The 22,607-nt window shown below is 42.1% G+C and overlaps 1 protein-coding gene across 1 annotated transcript in view; it reads right to left on the reverse strand.

The window, feature by feature from the left end:
* LOC115154008 (cadherin-18-like) overlaps window positions 1-18,869 on the reverse strand; it is a 242,751-nt gene extending 223,882 nt beyond the window's left edge. Inside the window, exon 1 of the mRNA XM_029699766.1 lies at window positions 18,671-18,869. The gene's annotated coding sequence lies outside the window, so the exon portion shown is untranslated. The remainder of the gene's footprint in view (window positions 1-18,670) is intronic.
* Window positions 18,870-22,607: the final 3,738 nt, after the last annotated feature.

Raw genomic sequence — 22,607 nt, forward strand, 5'->3', positions numbered from 1 at the left:
TGTGAAATTAAATATTAATGCAACATATTGCCAATCATACATTTATTTTGCATTCTTTCTCGAGTTTTATAATGTAGACCTTTACTGAAAACATTATTATTACATTTTTTGGGGGGCGGTGTCACGACTCCTGCCGAGGGTGACTCCTCTCCCTGTTCGGGCGGCGCTCGGCGGTCGTCGTCACCGGCCTACTAGCTGCCACCGATCCCTTTTTCCTTTTCTGTTGGTTATGCCTTTATTTGTTGCACCTGTTTCAATTAGGTCATTAGCTGAGCTATTTAAGCCCGTCTCCCCACCTGTTCTGTGTGCGGGCTTGTTTCATTCATTTGTTTCCTTCATTTGTTGTGTAGTGGATCGTGTTTTCTTGGGACTTTGTATTTTGATACGCCCTGTTGTGTTGGGCGAATACTCTTTTGGTGGCGCGTAATAAAAAGCACTGTACTAAACGCTTCTGTTTCCTGCGCCTGACTCCACACCCACGACGTCCCAGCGTTACAGGCGGGGAAATGATTTATAAATCATGCTCTGTTCACAAGGATGTTTTTTTGTAAGGTCCCCAAAAGTATGTAATTTTCTCTGCGGCCACAAATATGGAGTTTTCTAACTGAACCTCTAATGCCATTTTCATACCCCTTGGAATAAGTAGAGATCACAGGTCCTTTGCAAATGGAGGCTATATTCTCGTATATATTATTTATTTATCTCAGGAAGATAGTTCTTTGATTGCCCAGGTGATGGATCTCTGTAAAAGTTTAAAATAAATCCTTGGCTAAGTTTCAATGCAAATCTATAGGCCTACACAAACTATTTCTGTGGGTTTGGTGACGAATATGTAGTGAGGGCCAGCTAACGAGAGCATACAGGTCGCAGTGGTGGGTAGTATATGGGGCTTTGGTGACAAAACGGATGGCACTGTGATGGACTACATCCAATTTGCTGAGTAGAGTGTTGGAGGCTATTTTGTAAATGACATTGCCAAAGTCAAGGATCAGTAGGATAGTCAGTTTTACGAGGGTATGTTTGGCAGCATGAGTGAAGGAGGCTTTGTTGTGAAATAGGAAGCCGATTCTAGATTTAATTTTGGATTGGAGATGCTTAATGTGAGTCTGGAAAGAGAGTTTACAGTCTAACCAGACACCTAGGTATTTATAGTTGTCCACATATTCTAAGTCAGAACCGTCCAGAGTAGTGATGCTAGTCGGGCGGGTGGATGCGGCAGCGATCGGTTGAAAGCATGCATTTCGTTTTTACTTGCATTTAAGAGCAGTTGGAGCCAACGGAAGAAGGGTTGTATGGCATTGAAGCTTGTTTGGAGGTTTGTTAACACAGTGTCCAAAGAAAGGCCAGATGTATACAGAATGGTGTCGTCTGCGTAGAGGTGGATCCGAGAATCACCAGCAGCAAGAGTGACATCATTGATATATACAGAGAGAAAAAGAGTCGGCCCGAGAATTGAACCCTGTGGCACCCCCATAGTGACTGCCAGAGGTCAGGACAACAGGCCCTCCGATTTGACACACTGAACTCTATCTGAGAAGTAGTTGGTGAACCAGGCGAGGCAGTCATTTGAGAAACCAAGGCTATTGAATCTGCCGATAAGAATGCGGTGATTGACAGAGTCGAAAGCCATGGCCAGATCGATGAAGACGGCTGCACAGTACTGTCTTTTATGTTGGTATGTTCATTTTCAAATATACATATAAGTTGGTGGTTGTAGACATCCCTCTAGTGGTGTGGGGGCTGTGCTTTGGCAAAGTGGGTGGGGTTATATCCTGCCTGTTTGGCCCTGTCCGGGGGTATCATCGGATGGGGCCACAGTGTCTTCTGATCCCTCCTGTCTCAGCCTCCAGTATTTATGCTGCAGTAGTTTATGTGTCGGGGGGCTAGGGTCAGTCTGTTACATCTGGAGTATTTCTCTTGTCTTATCCGGTGTCCTGTGTGAATTTAAATATGCTCTCTCTAATTCTCTCTTTCTCTCTTTCTTTCTTTCTCTTGGAGGACCTGAGCCCTAGGACCATGCCTCAGGACTACCTGGCATGATTACTCCTTGCTGTCCCCAGTCCACCTGGCCATGCTGCTGCTCCAGTTTCAACTGTTCTGCCTGCGGCTACGGAACCCTGACCTGTTCACCGGACGTGCTTGTTGCACCCTCGACAACTACTATGATTATTATTATTTGACCATGCTGGTCATTTATGAATATTTTAACATCTTGACCATGTTCTGTTATAATATCCACCCGGCACAGCCAGAAGAGGACTGGCCACCCCTCATAGCCTGGTTCCTCTCTAGGTTTCTTCCTAGGTTTTTGGCCTTTCTAGGGAGTTTTTCCTAGCCACCGTGCTTCTTTCACATGCATTGCTTGCTGTTTGGGGTTTTAGGCTGGGTTTCTGTACAGCACTTTGAGATTTCAGCTGATGTACGAAGGGCTATATAAATACATTTGATTTGATTTGATTTACATTTTGGTCATTTAGCAGACACTTATCTAGAGTGACTTGCTATAATAAGGTAGAAAAACATATCACAGACATAGCAAGTAAAACGGTTTCAGTAACCGTGACTGAGCATGTTGTTGGTGTTAGTGCCGGCTACTTGCCGATGTATTTTAAAATACAAAAATACATGTATTTTAATGAAATACATTACGAAATAATTTGTTGTTTATTTTGATACATTGATCTTTATGGTATTTTGTCATTCTTGCCCATCCCTGCTTTTGACAATTTTAAAGAGTAGCTTTTAGGCACTCCTATTATTTTCCCTGCCTCTGGGCTCTTTTCAATCTGTATCGCTGAAGCATTACAGATTGTGTGCTAGAAATGTAAAGGTAATTTCAGATTGACCTCACATATGCAGCGTTTACCATGAATGCAGTCTCCTTGACTGCGGGAACATAGTCTTTCATTGTCAATTGTGCTAAAAAGCTGAACTTCCGCGATACGGATTGAATACAGCCCTAGGTTTAACCATGTTTTGAGGCTGTACAGTGTGTTTGTTTACATTTACTTTATTTACAAACATTGTAATAAAACAAGCTTATATTTTGGGTTCGGATGGGGTATGACTGTTAAACTATGCTCATGAGACATTTATATGTCATATTCTTCAAGAATCAACGGGTACATATCATTCATTTAGAAATCCAAATATGTATGGAGCAACTGCTGATTGCCCCTTTAATAAATACACCAAAACATAATCAGCCTTCATCACAGGGTTATCACTGACCTCTGGCATGCTGATTAAAATCATTAGGATGCCATTTGTTAGACTGTGACTGAAGGTGATCTGGAAATGGAAAAACATAATGATTTCACTGCCCCAGTTGTGTTTCTTATGGAGAGAAAAGGATGAAAAAATGAAGAAATTATGTAAGAAATCAATTTGTCAGCTCTTGCTGACTGACCATGCATTGTTCAGAAACAACCTTTGAATTCATTATTATTACATGAGAAACTGAAGCTAGACAACCCACAGCAGAACATACTTATCTCAGTTTTACCACAAGTCCCTCCTACAGAGATATAGAATGAAATGGGGAGGAGAAATTCCATATTCTCTCTTCTTGTTAAATCTGTGTTTTGAAACCCACTCACTCACAAAGTAAGAAACCTCTAAACCAGTAGATGTACAGTACTAATCATAGCTGGAGAACAATAACAATATGCTGGTTCTTAGACTGTATGTTTGTAGGCTAAATGTGTCTCTTTGATATTCTATTCAGGCTACATTTTGACTGCCTGCTCTGTGTCTCATCAGTGCTTGATGTTTAATTCCTTTATTTTGATGTTTAACTAGTATCATATTGACAGATTTCAAATTGACATGCCATACAGTAAGAGGTTTTTACAATGCTACAAAGCATTGATCATTATGATAAGCAAGAAACCAATTGATTTGCTTATGGTTTCAAACAAGCCTGATAAATGCTTTGCTAACATTATACATTTCGAAGAGACAAACAATGAACACCAATATTTAGCAACTTATATCATCTTCAAGTTCTACTGCGCAACAAGTAAGAGGAAAGAGCATGCTCACTTACACTGGAGACACTATTAGCATAACTGTACCCAATTTATGGATGACATTTTTTTTCCTCATCAATCTACACACAATACCCCATAATGACAAAGCTAAAAAAGGTTTTTAGAAATTACATTTACATTTAAGTCATTTAGCAGACGCTCTTATCCAGAGCGACTTACAAATTGGTGCATTCACCTTAAGATATCCAGTGGAACAACCACTTTACAATAGTGCATCTAAATCTTTCGGGGGGGGAGGTAGAAGGATTACTTTATCCTATCCCAGGTATTCCTTAAAGAGGTGGGGTTTCAGGTGTTTCCGGAAGGTGGTGATTGACTCCGCTGTCCTGGCGTCGTGAGGGAGCTTGTTCCACCATTGGGGTGCCAGAGCAGCGAACAGTTTTGACTGGGCTGAGCGGGAGCTGTGCTTCCTCAGAGGTAGGGAGGCGAGCAGGCCAGAGGTGGATGAACGCAGTGCCCTTGTTTGGGTGTAGGGCCTGATCAGAGCCTGAAGGTACGGAGGTGCCGTTCCCCTCACAGCTCCGTAGGCAAGCAGCATGGACTTGTAGCGGATGCGAGCTTCAACTGGAAGCCAGTGGAGAGAGCGGAGGAGCGGGGTGACGTGAGAGAACGTCGTCGAAGGTTGAAAACCAGACGGGCTGCGGCGTTCTGGATGAGTTGTAGGGGTTTAATGGCACAGGCAGGGAGCCCAGCCAACAGCGAGTTGCAGTAATCCAGACGGGAGATGACAAGTGCCTGGACTAGGACCTGCGCCGCTTCCTGTGTGAGGCAGGGTCGTACTCTGCGAATGTTGTAGAGCATGAACCTACAGGATCGGGTCACCGCCTTGATGTTAGTGGAGAACGACAGGGTGTTGTCCAGGGTCACGCCAAGGTTCTTAGCACTCTGGGAGGAGGACACAAGGGAGTTGTCAACCGTGATGGCGAGATCATGGAACGGGCAGTCCTTCCCTGGGAGGAGGAGCAGCTCCGTCTTGCCGAGGTTCAGCTTGAGGTGGTGAGCCGTCATCCACACTGATATTTCTGCCAGACATGCAGAGATGCGATTCGCCACCTGGTTATTAGAAGGGGGAAAGGAGAAGATTAATTGTGTGTCGTCTGTGTAGCAATGATAGGAGAGACCATGTGAGGATATGACCGAGCCAAGTGACTTGGTGTATAGTGAGAATAGTAGAGGGCCTAGAACAGAGCCCTGGGGGACACCAGTGGTGAGTGCACGTGGTGCGGAGACAGATTCTCGCCACGCCACCTGGTAGGAGCGACCTGTCAGGTAGGACGCAATCCAAGCGTGGGCCGCGCCGGAGATGCCCAGCTCGGAGAGGGTGGAGAGGAGGATCTGATGGTTCACGGTATCAAAGGCAGCAGATAGGTCTAGAAGGATGAGAGCAGAGGAGAGAGAGTTAGCTTTAGCAGTGCGGAGAGCCTCCGTGACACAGAGAAGAGCAGTCTCAGTTGAATGCCCAGTCTTGAAACCTGACTGATTAGGATCAAGAAGGTCATTCTGAGAGAGATAGCAGGAGAGCTGGCCAAGGACGGCACGTTCAAGAGTTTTGGAGAGAAAAGAAAGAAGGGATACTGGTCTGTAGTTGTTGATATCGGAGGGATCGAGTGTAGGTTTTTTCAGAAGGGGTGCAACTCTCGCTCTCTTGAAGACGGAAGGGACGTAGCCAGCAGTCAAGGATGAGTTGATGAGCGAGGTGAGGTAGGGGAGAAGGTCTCCGGAAATGGTCTGGAGAAGAGAGGAGGGGATAGGGTCAAGTGGGCAGGTTGTTGGGCGGCCGGCCGTCATGAGACGCGAGATTTCATCTGGAGAGAGAGGGGAGAAAGAGGTCAAAGCACAGGGTAGGGCAGTGTGAGCAGGACCAGCGGTGTCGTTTGGCTTAGCAAACGAGGATCGGATGTCATCAGCCTTCTTTTCAAAATGGTTGACGAAGTCATCCGCAGAGAGAGAGGAGGGGGGGAGGGGGAGGAGGATTCAGGAGGGAGGAGAAGGTAGCAAAGAGCTTCCTAGGGTTAGAGGCAAATGCTTGGAATTTAGAGTGGTAGAAAGTGGCTTTAGCAGCAGAGACAGAAGAGGAAAATGTAGAGAGGAGGGCGTGAAAGGATGCCAGGTCCGCAGGGAGGCGAGTTTATCTCCATTTCCGCTCGGCTGCCCGGAGCCCTGTTCTGTGAGCTCGCAGTGAGTCGTCGAGCCACGGCGCAGGAGTGGAGGACCGAGCCGGCCTGGAGGATAGGGGACAGAGAAAATCGAAGGATGCAGAAAGGGAGGAGAGGAGGGTTGAGGAGGCAGAATCAGGAGATAGGTTGGAGAAGGTTTGAGCAGAGGGAAGAGATGATAGGATGGAAGAGGAGAGAGTAGCGGGAGAGCGAGAGCGAAGGTTGGGACGGCGCAATACCATCCGAGTAGGGGCAGAGTGAGAAGTGTTGGATGAGAGCGAGAGGGAAAAGGATACAAGGTAGTGGTCGGAGACTTGGAGGGGAGTTGCAATGAGATTAGTGGAAGAACAGCATCTAGTAAAGATGAGGTCAAGCGTATTGCCTGCCTTGTGAGTAGGGGGGAAGGTGAGAGGGTGAGGTCAAAGGAGGAGAGGAGTGGAAAGAAGGAGGCAGAGAGGAATGAGTCAAAGGTAGACGTGGGGAGGTTAACCTCTCTGGCGCATGTGGGACGAACTCGTCCCACCTACGTAACAGCCACTGAAATCCAGTTGCGCGATTTTTGAATCGTTAGAAATACTATTACTTCAATTTCTCAAACATATGACTATTTTACAGCTATTTAAAGACAAGAATCTCGTTAATCTAACCACACTGTCCAATTTCAAAAAGGCTTTACAACGAAAGCAAAACATTAGATTATGTCAGCAGAGTGCCCAGCCAGAAATAATCAGACACCCATTTTTCAAGCTAGCATATCATGTCACATAAACCCAAACTACAGCTAAATGCAGCACTAACCTTTTATGATCTTCATCAGATGACACACCTAGGACATTGTGTTATACAATACATGCATGTCTGTTCAATCAAGTTCATATTTATATCAAAAAACAGCTTTTTACATTAGCATGTGACGTTCAGAAAAAGCATAACCCCCGCAAACTTCCGGGGAATTTTTTTTTGCTAAATTACTCATGATAAGCGTTCACAAAAAGCATAACAATTATTTTAAGAATTATAGATACATTACTCCTCTATGCACTCGATATGTCCGATTTTAAAATAGCTTTTCGGATGAAGCACATTTTGCAATAATCTAAGTACATAGCCCGGCATCACAGGGCTAGCTATTTAGACACCCACCCAGGTCAGCCTCCACCAAAATCACATTTCCTATAAGAAAAATGTTCTTACCTTGCTTGTTCTTCGTCAGAATACACTGCCAGGACTTCTACTTCAATAACAAATGTTGGTTTGGTCCCAAATAATCCATCGTTATATCCAAACAGCGACGTTTTGTTCGTGAGTTCTAGACACTATCAGAATGCTACATCACGGTCTCGCGCATGGCGCATTGGCGTGACAAAAAAATTCTAAATATTCCATTACCGTACTTCGAAGCATGTCAACCGCTGTTTAAAACCAATTTTTATGCCATTTATCTCGTAGAAAAGTGATAATATTCCGACCGGGAATATGCAATCAGCCTAAACAGCCGAATTAAATTTCTCCTCAGGAGCGAATCGTGCACGCGCCTCATTCAAAGGTCCTCTGATCCGCCACTTACCAAAGGCGATAATGTGTTTCAGCCTGAGGCTGCCTCGTCAACCTTCAGGTATTTCCCGGGTTCTGAGAGCCTATCGGAGCCCTGGGAATTGTCACGTTACAGCTAAGATCCTTACTTTTCAATAAACAGATGCAAGACGCACGACTCCTTGTCAGACAGGGTACTTCCTGCATGAAACCTTGTCAGGTTTTTGCCTGCCATAGGAGTTCTGTTATACTCACAGACACCATTCAAACAGTTTTAGAAAATTCAGAGTGTTTTCTATCCAAACCTGAACAATAATATGCATATTCTAGTTTCTGAGTTGGTGTAGGAGGCAGTTAAAAATGGGCACATATTTTTTCCAAAATGCTCAATACTGCCCCCTAGCCCAAACAGGTTAAAGTCACCCAGAACTGTGAGAGGTGAGCCATCCTCAGGGAAGGAACTTATCAAGGCATCAAGCTCATTGATGAACTCTCCAAGGGAACCTGGAGGGCGATAAATGATAAGGATGTTAAGCTTGAAAGGGCTGGTAACTGTGACAGCATGGGATTCAAATGAGGAGATAGACAGATGGGTCAGGGAAGAAAGAGAGAATGTCCACTTGGGAGAGATGAGGATTCCAGTGCCACCACCCCGCTGGCTCGATGCTCTAGGGGTATGCGAGAACACGTAGGCAGACGAGGAGAGAGCAGTAGGAGTAGCAGTGTTATCTGTGGTAATCCATGTTTCCGACAGCGCCAGGAAGTCTAGGGACTGGAGGGTAGCATAGGCTGAGATGAACTCAGCCTTGTTGGCCGCAGACCGGCAGTTCCAGAGGCTGCCGGAGACCTGGAACTCCACGTGGGTCGTGCGCGCTGGGACCACCAGGTTAGAGTGGCAGCGGCCACGCGGTGTGAAGCGTTTGTATGGCCTGTGCAGAGGGGAGAGAACAGGGATAGCCAGACACATAGTTGACAAGCTACAGAAGAGGCTACGCTAATGCAAAGGAGATTGGAATGACAAGTGGACTACACGTCTCGAATGTTCAGAAAGTTAAGCTTACGTTGCGAAAATCTTATTGACTAAAGTGACAAAAATGTTTGCAAATTTATCAAAATGTATCAAAAAAGAAAACAGAAATGCCTTATCCTGTTATGGCTAGGGGGCAGTATTTTCACGGCTGGATAAAAAACGTACCCGATTTAATCTGATTATTAGTCCTGCCCAGAAACTGGAATATGCATATAATTATTAGCTTTGGAGAGAAAACACTCCAAAGTTTCTGAAACTGTTTGAATGGTGTCTGTGAGTATAACAGAACTCCTATGGCAGGCAAAAACCTGAGATGCTTCTGTTCAGGAAGTACCCTGTCTGAACATTTCTTGCCCTTCTTTATTATCTCTATCGTTTACAAAGGATCTCTGCTCTTACGTGACACTTCACACGTCTCCAATGAGGTCTCATAGCCCGGGAAAAACAGGAATGACGTAATTCAAAGCCCTGGCTGAAACAAAGGAGAGCAAAAGCTAAGTGGTCACTCAATGGACTAAGCCTTAGGCGCGTGACACGCCCCGCCCCCGGCTTTCGGTTTTTTCCTCAGTTTACAGACAGGCAGATTCCCGGTCGGAATATTATCGCTTCTCTACGAGATAAATTGCATAAATATTGGTTTTAAACAGCGGTTGACATGCTTCGAAGTACGGTAATGGAATATTTAGAAATTTTTTGTCATATTTTGCGTCATGCTCATGGCCGAGATTTAGCGTTGGGATAGTGTCTAGAACGCACTAACAAAACGTCTTGATGGAACATAACGATGGATTATTTGGGACCAAACCTACATTTGTTATTGAAGTAGAAGTCCTGGGACTGCATTCTGACGAAGAACAGGAAAGGTAAGAACATTTTTCTTATAGGAAATGTGATTTTGGTGAAGGCTAAACTGGTTGGGTGTCTAAATAGCTAGCCCGTGATGGCTGGGCTATGTACTTAGATTATTGCAAAATGTGCTTCATCCGAAAAGCTATTTTAAAATCGGACATATCGAGTGCATAGAGGAGTTCTGTATCAATAATTGTTATGCTTTTTGTGAACGTTTATCGTGAGTAATTTAGTAAAATCACCGGAAGTGTTCGGTGGGAATGCTAGTTCTGAACGTCACATGCTAATGTAAAAAGCTGTTTTTTGATATAAATATGAACTTGATTGAACAGACATGCATGTATTGTATAACATAATGTCCTAGGTGTGTCATCTGATGAACATCATAAAAGGTTAGTGCTGCATTTAGCTGTGGTTTGGGTTTATGTGACATGATATGCTAGCTTGAAAAATGGGTGTCTGATTATTTCTGGCTGGGTACTCTGCTGACATAATCTAATGTTTTGCTTTCGCTGTAAAGCCTTTTTGAAATCGGACAGTGTGGTTAGATAAAGGAGAGTCTTGTCTTTAAATAGCTGTAAAATAGTCATATGTTTGAAAAGTGGAAGTTTTCGGATTTTAGAGGAGTTTGTATTTCGCGCCCCGCCCATCATTGGATATTGGAGCTAGCGGAACGTGTAGATGTAAGAGGTTAATTAAGACATTCACAGAAGTAGCTACAGCATAACATAATCATCCAAACTGGAAAAATGTAGGCTACATTTGTCCTAGCGCTAAATGAGGAAAGATTGAGGAAATATTGACATAACAGAAGCGGTCATATTTTATAACTCTCGGCTGACAGAAACTACAATATGAATTAGCTAATAGCACGACAATCCGACGATGGGTAGTTTGTGCACCCCGCCATGCTTGTTTTTTTTCCGCATCAACCAAAGATAATAAGAGGAGACAAGATTAATTTGGTCTGTTTATAGTATGCATGTTGAAGGGTGTGTGTCGTCTACGATCATCCACTTCCCTTCATTCCCTTCTGGAAGTTTACCCAAAAGATGAGTGAACCATTCCTCCACCTCATTATAACATCTTTGGTCTGTCAGATTACGTTACACCCAGAATGCATTGTATAATGTCAACAAACATGGCGCCACACATAGCTGGCAAATAGCTTAGCTCATTATAATCTGTATATCCATCAAAAAGCATTTCACACACATCATAGGTGTCCATTACAATATATGCAATAATCAGAATGCATTATTTGTCACCAGTAATTGAAAACGTGAATAAAACTGTAAATACATTATGCTCCATACATACTGTATGCGCCTACAGTAGAAACGACAACACGATATGCAGAAAATAAGGAACTTACTTTCATAGGAACACACACATGTCCAAAGTTATTATGTGTAAAGAAAACAACAACGAAGGCAAAGCGAGCGCCAGCAAGAAAATGTTTCAATTCTTGCGAGACTGCGCAAATATATGCATACTTGATCTGCGCAAACATGAGTGAAGTGCGGTGGGTTCTCCTGGAAGAGAGAAGTTTATCCAGATCTGCTAAGTCTCAAACATAAATTGTCCGCAACGCTGAAATGGACTACTTCTATATGAATTAATGAGGACGCAGAACACACCTCAATTCAATTTGTTGTTAGAAAATACAACTTATTAGAAAATACTTTGAAATTGACAAGTTGAAACAGCCTATAGATAATTATCAGGCAGCGCGTGTTAACTGTCCTGTTGCGTAATAATCACATTTTGGAACAGTGAGTGCATTCTGACATCACGTGCATAAAACAACTCACGCTGGGGAGACCATTAGAGATAAACTCGGCAAAAAATAAATGTCCCTTTTTCAGGACACTGTCTTTCAAAGATAATTCGTAAAAATCCAATTAACTTCACAGATCTTCATTGTAAAGGGTTTAAACACTGTTTCCCATGCTTGTTCAATGAAACATAAACAATGAATGAACATGCACCTGTGGAATGGTCGTTAAGACACTAACAGCTTACAGACGGTAGGCAATTATGGTCACAGTTATGAAAACTTAGGACACTAAAGAGGCCTTTCTACTGACTCTGAAAAACATCAAAAGAAAGATGCCCAGGGTCCCTGCTTATCTGTGTGAGATGGAATATCCGTCATGGTATGGGGCGGTGTGTCACAGCATAATCGGACTGTGGTACCCTTCCTGAAGGCTCATCCTGACATGACCCTCCAGCATGACAATGCCACCAGCCATACTGCTCATTCTGTACGTGATTACCTGCAAGACAGGAATGTCAGTGTTCTACCATGGCCAGCGACGAGCCCGGATCTCAATACATTGAGCACATCTGGGACCTGTTGATTCGGAGGGTGAGGGCTAGGGACATTCCCCCCAGAAATGTCCAGGAACTTGCAGGTGCCTTGGTGGAAGAGTGGGGTAACATCTCACAGCAAGAACTGGCAAATCTGGTGCAGTCCATGAGGAGGAGATGCACTGCAGTACTTAATGCAGCTGGTGGCCACACCAGATACTGACTGTTACTTTTGATTTTGACCCCCCCCCCCTTTGTTCAGGGACACATTATTCCATTTCTGTTAGTCACATGTCTGTGGAACTTGTTCAGTTTGTCTCAGTTGTTTAATCTTGTTATGTTCATACAAATATTTACACATGTTAAGTTTGCTGAAAATAAACACAGTTGACAGTGAGAGCACGTTTCTTTTCTGCTGAGTTATTTTGGAACTCGCATGTCAAAAGGTTAAGTGTGTCTTGAATTTTAAATAAATCAGTGTCAGTAGCAAAGAACCCACACACCATCACACCTCTTCCTTCATGCTTCACGGTGGGAAGTTGAAATTGCAGAGATAATCCGTTCACATACTCTGCGTCTCACATAAACACGGCGGTTGGAACCAAAGATCTCATGTTCCCCGCGTTGGCGATAAACGCTGCCGGCTTAATCGGAAATTACCTTTACATTTCTATTGTGCAAACTGTAACTCATTAGCAATACAGAATGAATAGAATCCTGAGGAAGGGAAAAAAAATGGAGTGCCAAAAAGTTACTTAAAAAAATTGTCCTAGAGTCACATGCAGGTTTGACTTTTGATGTCTATATAGTATCAGAAAGAAGAGATTCTGCCGTTTCTAAATCACCCATCCTTGCCAAACAACTCATAAATTTACCCCTTGAGCTCTATTTCAAATAACATGCACTCTCAGCGTACATTGGCAACACTCAAAGCACACAAACATATTTAAAATCAAAATATGCCATTCTGTTCTTTTGAAATGCATTTCAGAAATTCTTAATGTTCCTTAATGCCTTAATGAATTAATAATGAATGATCTTTCTGATGGTGTTTAATTTATGGATTATAACACCTCTACGGGCTAGGGGGCAGTATTGAGAATTTTGGAAAAAAATATGTGCGCATTTTTAACTGCCTCCTACACCAACTCAGAAGCTAGAATATGCATATTATTGTTTAGGTTTGGATAGAAAACACTCTGAATTTTCTAAAACAGTTTGAATGGTGTCTGTAAGTATAACAAAACTCATATTGCAGGCAAAAACCTGTGAAAAATAGATTTAAAAAAATGAGAATTTTGTGACTGTACTATTTAGTGTCATTGTTTTAAAGATACCACAGTGAGAAAGGATTCAGTTCGCAACTCCTACGGCTTCCACTAGATGTCAACGATCTTTAGAAAGTTGTTGGAAGCATCTGTCATGAATACAGACCGAATTAGAAAGCTTACAAGTTGACACGTCATCACTTCATTTTTTGCGCCTGCGCATGAATCTGAGAAGAGTGTCTTTGTCATTATCGTTTATTCTAGACACTTGATAGGTTGTGTGAAAATATTACCGATGTTTACTGATGTTTCACGTTAAAAATGGACCAAAAGATTAATGCTTAACAACGTTTGACATGTTTAAACAAACGTAAATAGATTATTTACTAGGTTTTCTTTAGCTTTTCGACGTGACTTTACACTGCCCACCTCATTTTGTGGGAGCCTACTGAACGCTAACTATTTGGACATAAATTATGAACTTTGTCAAAAGAAACCACATTTGTTCTGGACCTGGGATCTCTGGCAGCGCCTTCTGATGGAGATAATCAAAGGTAAGGGGATATTTAGAATGTTATTATCGATATTAGATGATGCTAATGCTAACGGTTTAGCTTAGCTTAGCTTAGCATATAGCTTATTGTTGTTAGCATAGTACCCAGTTTATGCAAAATGTGATTTCCCAGTAAAGTTATTTTGAGATCTGGCCATTCGGTAGCAATTACGAGATGATAATATATTATTCTTTGAATGACAATATTATAATTTACCAATGTTTTCGAATAGTAATTCCGTGATTTGTAATGCTGGATTCACTGGGTGCATTCGAGCCGAAAAAAATTCTGAATTTCACCGCGACTGTAAATGCTGTTTTTGGATATAAATATGAACTTGATGGAACTAAAAATGCATGTATTGTATAACATAATGTCCTATGAGTGTCATCTGATGCAGATTGTCAAAGGTAAGTGCATAATTCTAGCTAGTTTTCTGTCTGTTGATGCCCTTCTTTGAATTGGCTAAACATTACACGCAGCTATTGTCAATGTACTCTCCTCACATAACCTAACTTTATGCATTCTCCGTAATGCCTCTGAAAATCGGACAGCGTGGTTAGATTTAGGAGATATATCTTTCAAATGGAGGAAAATAGTTGATCATTTGATTATTTGAAATGATTACTCTTGCAGTTTTGAATTCCCCGCCATGGTCACATGACAATGAATCCCAATACCGGGATAAGATCGGGATAAGATCCTCAACAGGTTGTGATGTTTTAGTGATTTTTCGTGTGTACGTACTGTTACATAAACTAATAAAATGCTATTGTGTTAATTGAAATATATTTTCTTTGGTACTCTGTTACCTTCATAAACAGAAATCATATGATTAGTCTTCCGATAGTATATATGAAATGTAATTATTAGAATGTTGACATTCAAAAGACCCGTCATTGGCCCGACGGAGGGTCCAACAAGGCTTTTCTAGTGTTAAGTGCCACGACAACCTAGGTATAGCCTAGTACATGTCTTATCTGGCAAGGTTGGAGAGGTTGGTGAGTGTTAGCGACAAGGACAAAGTACAAACCGTTCTGTCTTCACTGTCGTACAAGTATTGTGCACTTATTATTTAAATGTATCTTCCAACACAGCAATTTCTCAACATACCAACCCTCCAAAAACATGATGCCTTAAGTTTATGCTTAATCTTTCACTCTCCAATTAAACTGTTATATTCAATTTGTCTGTAGCCAAAGCTGTATGCTTTCAATAGCATTCTACAAACACTGTCTGCGTTATGCATCAATAAGATCTGTTGTTTGAACTGACATCACATCAAGCAACAAAGGCTGGATGATGGCCTCTAAAAACACTGTATGGGTACGAAATGGCAATCTATTCCCTTTATAGTGCACTACCCATAGGGATCTTGTCAATTAATGCACTATAGGGATGGGATGCCATTTGGGACACAAACACTGCTTGGCAACGATGGTGGAAATGGTTGCCTGATTCATTGTTTTAATGACACTTTGATGAGGCTGTTTGAATAGTAAATACTTGTGTTTTTATTGTTTGACTAATTTCCTCAAAAAGCTAGGGAGGGATTGAATTTGCCGTAGGAATTGCTCCAGTGATGACTGATTCAGTTTGGCTGAAGTGACTACTGTGAGTCACGTACGATCCGTATCAGGCCAGTATTACAGGATTGATCCTGGTCAACATCCACAAGCTATCTACAGGTTACTGTAAAATGTCTCATGAGGAGAGACAAATGATGGAATCCAGATTCTGTCCAGACACTTTCAAATGCCACTTAGGTATGATATTTTAGGGGATGTCAGTTGAGTCTTCCTCAACGTGCATACTTTAACTATGTATTCAGATAAGGAATTATTAAAAACAATCAAAATATATTCCAAAAGTATGGACCAGGTGCTATAATATCAATCTATATTAACACTATGACTGGTATGGCCTCCACTGCAATACAGTATCAGAAAAAAAGCTTTGGATTGTGCTTCAGTCTTTATAATAATTTAATAATAATAATTGATTGGATTTTTATAGTGCTTTTTTCACCTAGGTGCTCAAAGCCCTTTAGGGGGAAACTCACCTCATCCACCAACATAGTGTAGTCCCCACTTGGGTGACGCACGGCAACCATTTGTGCCATTAAGTTTCACTTATACCTCTAGAGAAAGCAAGCTTGAGCCATTAAAAGACCTAATGGTAAGTGCGGACACCAGTTCATTGCCCGGTCTACACCAATGACAATCACATTGACGCCAAGGTCTGTGCTTCAAACAAATAATTAAAGACATGCTCTGGTACTTTAGCGGCTAAGAAAGTATTTTTTAAACCTCCCGCTTTGAGCTGGATGTGTCAATGTGTAGTTCATACATGCATAATCTATTATCAGAATTACTGTTTTACCTCAATTAGCCACAAAATCCATAGTTTGAAAGCAACTTTTTTCTTGCAGCTGTGCTGCGCCATTTTCCCAAGATTCCTCCCCACGTGGGCTAGCCCCCTAGCAATTTGAGTTCTAGCCAATGAGGCCTGCCCAGCATTATCCAATGAGGTTGCAAGGCTGTCCCAATGGCTCAGTGGATACAGCAGAGAAAAAGAGTAAGAGCAATGACATGGTGCATATATGTGACGTCGTATACAATTTTCGGGAACCACTTGAACTACTGGCTAAAACGTATACACTATATCGGAGAATCTCTTTAAACAGAGCCACTGATCTAGGCTGAATGAAGAGATGGGGATAATTCTGCCTTCAAATCAGACTTTCATCCATGTTCCGTGTTCTTATTTTCTTAAGAAAAGGTCTAGATCCCCTGAAGCTAGTTTGGAGACATCATGAGAAGTCATGATGTGATTGCTATTATCCCTTGTGGGTTGTTTTCTGGACACAGATTAAACCTATTGTACTGGATTAAGAAAAATGCTCAATGTAGATTCTTCATTTAAAGTGTTTTGTAGACACGCACTAGGCTTAATCTGTGTCCAGGACACTGGCAATGGATGTCCAGGTTGCATCAAGGCATATATTGGTTGATTTCTGATGGGAGCCACTACAAAATACTCATAAAGCCATGCTAACTGCACCAGCCAAAATTCTCACCAAAATTGATGGCAATTAAATGCAATGATTGAAAGTCAGCCCAGGTAATGCAGTGAAATGTCTCCACAATAGCAGGCTGGAACTCTCTAGTCAGAACAGAAAATATATTCAGTTCCTAATACAAAAAATTATGGCAAGACTCTGACTTGTATATGGTACAGCAGCTTGACATACTGAACAGTATATGCATTATTATGCTGTGCAAAGATTTGATGTTCAAAAGCTGTTGTCAAAGCACAAGAGAACCTACGATACAAAAACAACAATAATAGTGCTTCCATAAATTCCCTCACACTCCAACCATTTACCATCACCCCTCCCTCTGCTGAGCACACCTTCCTAGACAGAGATTACAATCACAATATCAACAGTGCAAAACTGAGCAGAGTCTGACGAGGTACAACTACCTACCTTACACTGGGGGGGAAAAGTATTCTTAAATGGTTCTTCCTCAGCTCTTAAGGTTCTTTGGAGGACTCTAGCCTGATAAAGAACCTTTGAGTTATGTGTGAGGTTCTTCACGTGGCATCTACGGTTCTTCAGAATTCTAAAAGGTTCTTGAAATGTATGGAAGCCTGCAGATGTGTCAATTTCATATCACACAGCCAATTGGTCAGTGTTAACTACTGTTCATTTTTAGTGTAACATTTCTAGTGTTGATTCAAGAGTTAAATTAACACTAACGAGTTGAATTAACAATCAATTGTGTAACTGTAAAAGAACCCCACTGTTGGTGTTAATAACCAGAGTTTTACCACACCCATCATTATCATATTTCCTAGCATGCTCTATTAAAGGTAGATTTTTTTTAATTGCTTCTTTCAATATCTCTTTTTTTACTTGTACATTGATTGATTATTACATTTGATGCTGCTCAAATATGAATAACATACACTTTTCTAAACTGTTCCAATCTATTACTTGGACTTATTGCACCCGTTACAGAAATGGTTGTTCCAGTTAAGCTGTTTAGGGTAGTCTCACATTATATACTTCTCAACCTTGGCAGTCAATATGAATGTAGGTTGAGTGTAAAGAGAAATTCCAAATGTTGGATATCCCCACTCCGGCTAGATTCCAATAGGTATTACACATCACTTTGTAAACCAGCATAACGTAATTTGCAGGCCTGATGTGTCCTATAAACTATGAGCCCTACAGCAGGTCTAATCAATTCCGGACCTGGAGGAATGAAGCATTTCTGGTTTTAGATTTTTTTGTATGGTTCTTCAAAGAACCACCACATTTATGGTTCTTAAAGAGACCCTAAAATGGTTCCTTTATGGCATTGCTCTCAAGAACCTTATTTGGTTCCAACTTGCACCTTAATTTATAAGAGTTGTGTTTCTAAAGCATTCCAACATAAGGGCATGCCTGCCTCTCTTTTTAAATTATATTTCAGAGTGGGAGATGGAATCTGATGCGGAGAAAGACCTCTGCTAATAAAAGGATAAGAAATCAATGAGTGAAGTCCCGTTTCCTGCAGCGCATTTATATTTGTGTCTGAAGCTACAGCGGCGCTGCTCATGCATCAGCTATCCTAACTCACACTCCCTCGCACTATCACACCCCTACAGCAGCTGTAGCAGCGGCAGAAGCACCAGTCCATAACTCCAGCGAGGGAGAGGGAGGCTTACAACGTACACACCACAGGAGACAGAGGCAGAGCCAACGAGCTGCAAGTGCACTCATTAGCACCGAAAAATAACCTGCGATAAACCCCCTCGCTCCGTTTCTTTGTCTCTCACACATACACAGAGAGAGACATTCAAACACTCACATACATATTCTGTAGAAACAGCTCAAAGCACAAATGGTACTTGAATTTTTCCATACCTGGTGGGACTTCCTTTGACAGGCATGACAGCTGACAGTTCGGGAGGATGAGTGAGAAGGACTTTCTGTGCTTGCCTCACCATTTTCTCTCTTTCTCTCGCTCCCTCTTTCCCTTTTTCTCTACCACCGTCTGTCTCTCTAGGGCAGTGCTTAGTGCTCGGCTAGCGGAGAGCCCACTTTCTTTCTCTCTCTCTCCCTCTTTCTCTCACTGTGGGTGTGAGGAGAGGATTGAAGGAGTGTGTGTGTGAATGGTATAAGCCATCGTCCAATCCAGCCTGACTACTGCTCTACGGCTGCAGCAGCTCCAGGAGGAGATCTCTGATTGGTCGGTTTAGAGCTGAGTGCATGTCTGTCAGGCTTGCACCACCCTCTTTGTCTTTCACACTACCCTCCTATTTCCCTCTCTCTCTCTCTCTCTCCTATCCCTCTGTCTTTCTCTCTTTATATGTTAACCTTCATATTCATCCACATTTCTCCCTATTTCTCTATCCCTCAGTCATAATGGTCTCCCTGTATTCTTGCTCTCCTTCTCATGCAAGTGCGCACACACACACACACACACACACACACACACACACACACACACACACACCCTCTCTCAGGTACCCTAGGGCTTTTACTCTCTGGCTCCAAAGGGAAACTTAATGAATTATAAACAGAGGAGTGAAAGGGAAGAGTTGGGGGTGGAGGTAGAGGAGCGTAGGAGATGGGCAGTGGGAAAGAGAGAGGTCCTTCAGGACCATGGCACATTGGAGCGATGGAGAGAGGGCTACTTTGAGGTGTTCACCCATCAAGTAGACAAGAGAGGAAGAGAATAGAAGACGTGGCAAAGTGGAAGAGGACGGGGGATAGAGGGATGAGGTGGAGGGGTGGAGGTGTCTAAATAAAGAGGGCGCTTGGTGAAGAGAGATTACACTCCAGAGACAAGGAGGGAGGCTTGGGTTGAGAATAGAGGCAGGGGGAGAAAATGGATGTTGAAAGACAGGGGGACTCACTAGAAGACGTCACAGGAACAGCCTCTCCTTAACAATGTGGTCCCTCTCCTTCATCTATCATCCAGACCCAGTTTTCACAGACAGACCAGAAGTGTTTCTCATTTACTAAAGAGTTTAATCTGCATACTACTAGCTAAACATTTCTGAAACGTAGGATATATGTTTGAAAAGAAACAGTACATAAAAGGTTTTGAAAACTATTTTTAGATTAACCACCTTAGAGTATATTAAATGGTTTGGTTGTTTTGGAGGATTCCGGCAATTTTTGACTCCGATCCATTCTGCATTCATATGATACACGCATGTAATGACTGGGTGGGCTATAATATAAACTAAATTGAGGTTATTGATGGTTTATTGATGTGGGTCAGTAAGCCACCTAGTTGCAGTCATACATGAATGTTAATGGGCTAGGCGTCCTGCTAGCGGGACAACTTCCGGTGAAACTGGAGGGCGCGCAATTCAAATAAATAATCATACAAATTATGGATATTAAACATTTAGGTACATAAGTGTCTTATATCAGTTGAAAGCTTATTGTTAATCTAGCTGCACTGTCCAATTTACAGTAGCTATTACAGCGAAAACATGCCATGCGATTGTTTGAGGACAGGCCCCACATCAAAATATTTTTCCACCGGCACAGGTTTCATAAATTCACAAATAGCGATTAAATATTCACTTACTTTTTCTAAATATTCCTCTAATTTGTCATCCAAAGGGTCCCAGCTATAACATGTATTGTTGTTTTGTTAGATAAAATCCTTCTTTATACCCCAAAAAGTCAGTTTAGTTGGCGCCATCGATTTGAGTAATCCACTCGTTTAACATGCAGAGAAAGGAATCCGAAAATCTACCCCTAAACTTTGTTTTAACAAGTCAAAATACTCCTCAGATACCCTAAAATGTAATCAAACTATAATATTTCTTACAGGAAGAAGTATGTTCAATAGGAAACCAATTTCAGCAGGTGTGTCCTGTCCAGTGGCGCGGGCAAATACAACTTTCCAAGACTGTGTCCGTGTCCTAAAACTGATATTTCTTATTCGTTTTTTAAGTTTACAAGCCTGAAACCATGAACATAGACAGCTGACACCCTGTGGAAGCCATAGGAATTGCATCCAGGGAGTATGACCTTATACTTGCCATTCTAAGAGGATGGTCTCTCTCACAAAAATATTCTGGTGGTTTTTATTTGGATTTTCTCCGACCAAATCTATTGTGTTATATTCTCCTACCCTATTTTAACATTTCTATAAACTTAAAAGTGTTTTCTTTCCAATGGTACCAATTATATGCATATCCTGGCTTCAGGGCCTGAGCAACATTCAGTTTACTTTGGGCACATCATTCAGGCAGAAATTTAGAAAAAAGGGGCCTAGCCCTAAGAAGGTCCTGGGATGAGAGCTGTGGACTTAATGATATGGTCCATGGGTCTTTGAGGGATACTTGTGTATTGATCTAAGAGTCCTTTCGCACCGTGATGGCCATTCACCTGAGGGATCTTTATTTTTTTATTTCACCTTTATTTAACCAGGTAGGCCAGTTGAGAACAAATTCTCATTTACAACTGCGACCTGGCAAAGATAAAGCAAAGCAGTGAGACAAAAACAACAACACAAGGTTACACATAAACAAACGCACAATCAGTAACACAATAGAAACATCTATGTACAGTGTGTGCAAATGTAGAAGAGTAGGGAGGTAAGGCAATAAATAGGCCATAGAGGCAAAATAATTACAATTTAGCATTAACACTGGAGTGATAGATGTGCAGATGATGATGTGCAAGTAGAGATACTGGGGTGCAAAAGAGCAAGAGGATAAGTACCAATATGGGGATGAGGTAGTTGGGTGTGCTATTTACAGATTGCCTGTGTACAGGTACAGTGATCGGTAGGCTACTCTGACAGCTGATGCTTAAAGTTAGAGAGGGAGATTTAAGACTCCAACTTCAGTGATTTTTGCAATTTGTTCCAGTCATTGGCAGCAGAGAAATGGAAGGAAAGGCGGCCAAAGAAAGTGTTGGCTTTGGGGATAACCAGTGAAATATACCTGCTGGAGCGCATGCTACGGGCGGGTGTTGCTATGGTGACCAGTGAGCTGAGATATGGCGGGGCTAACCTAGCATAGACTTATAGATGACCTGGAGCCAGTGGGTTTGGCGACAAATATGTAGTGAGCGCCAGCCAACGAGAGCATACAGGTCGCAGTGGTGAGTAGTATATGGGGCTTTGGTGACAAAACGGATGGCACTGTGATAGACTACATCCAGTTTGCTGAGTAGAGTGTTGGAGGCTATTTTGTAAATGACATTGCCAAAGTCAAGGATCGGTAGGATAGTCAGTTTTACGAGGGTATGTTTGGCAGCATGAGTGAAGGAGGCTTTGTTGCGAAATAGGAAGCCGATTCTAGATTTAATTTTGGATGGAGATGCTTAATGTGAGTCTGGAAGGAGAGTTTACAGTCTAACCAGACACCTAGGTATTTGTAGTTCTTAAATGTTAGCTCTCTAAACATGCTCACCAACCGGGCTAATTGTAGGAGAAAACATTACAGATGCGAAAACATCAAATTACAGTGTCATTCCCAAACCGTTGACACTGTAATGAGTAATGACGTCCATCATGTTAGCATTTAACCACTTATCATTTCCTTACAGAGACCACACCAGTGTCTAAACGTGGCCATTTTGTTTTTCAAATAAATTGAATTACAAACTCTCACTTTGTTCAAACCAAGGGCATCCACCTCACTGCCTGTTCATTGGGCATTAAGAGGTTAAGCCCTGGCCATTGACTTCAAAGCTGGTCTGCCATTTTGTTAGCTCAAACACTGAGTGAGCGAGTGTGACCATGGATTCATGGATTCATGTAGTGTGAGATGGTTGTGTGTTGCTGTGGTTGGTCCCCTCCATAAGAAACACTTGTGTCAATTAATCA

Source organism: Salmo trutta, chromosome 2, assembly GCF_901001165.1.
Source record: "Salmo trutta chromosome 2, fSalTru1.1, whole genome shotgun sequence".
Taxonomy (NCBI): Eukaryota; Metazoa; Chordata; class Actinopteri; order Salmoniformes; family Salmonidae; genus Salmo; species Salmo trutta.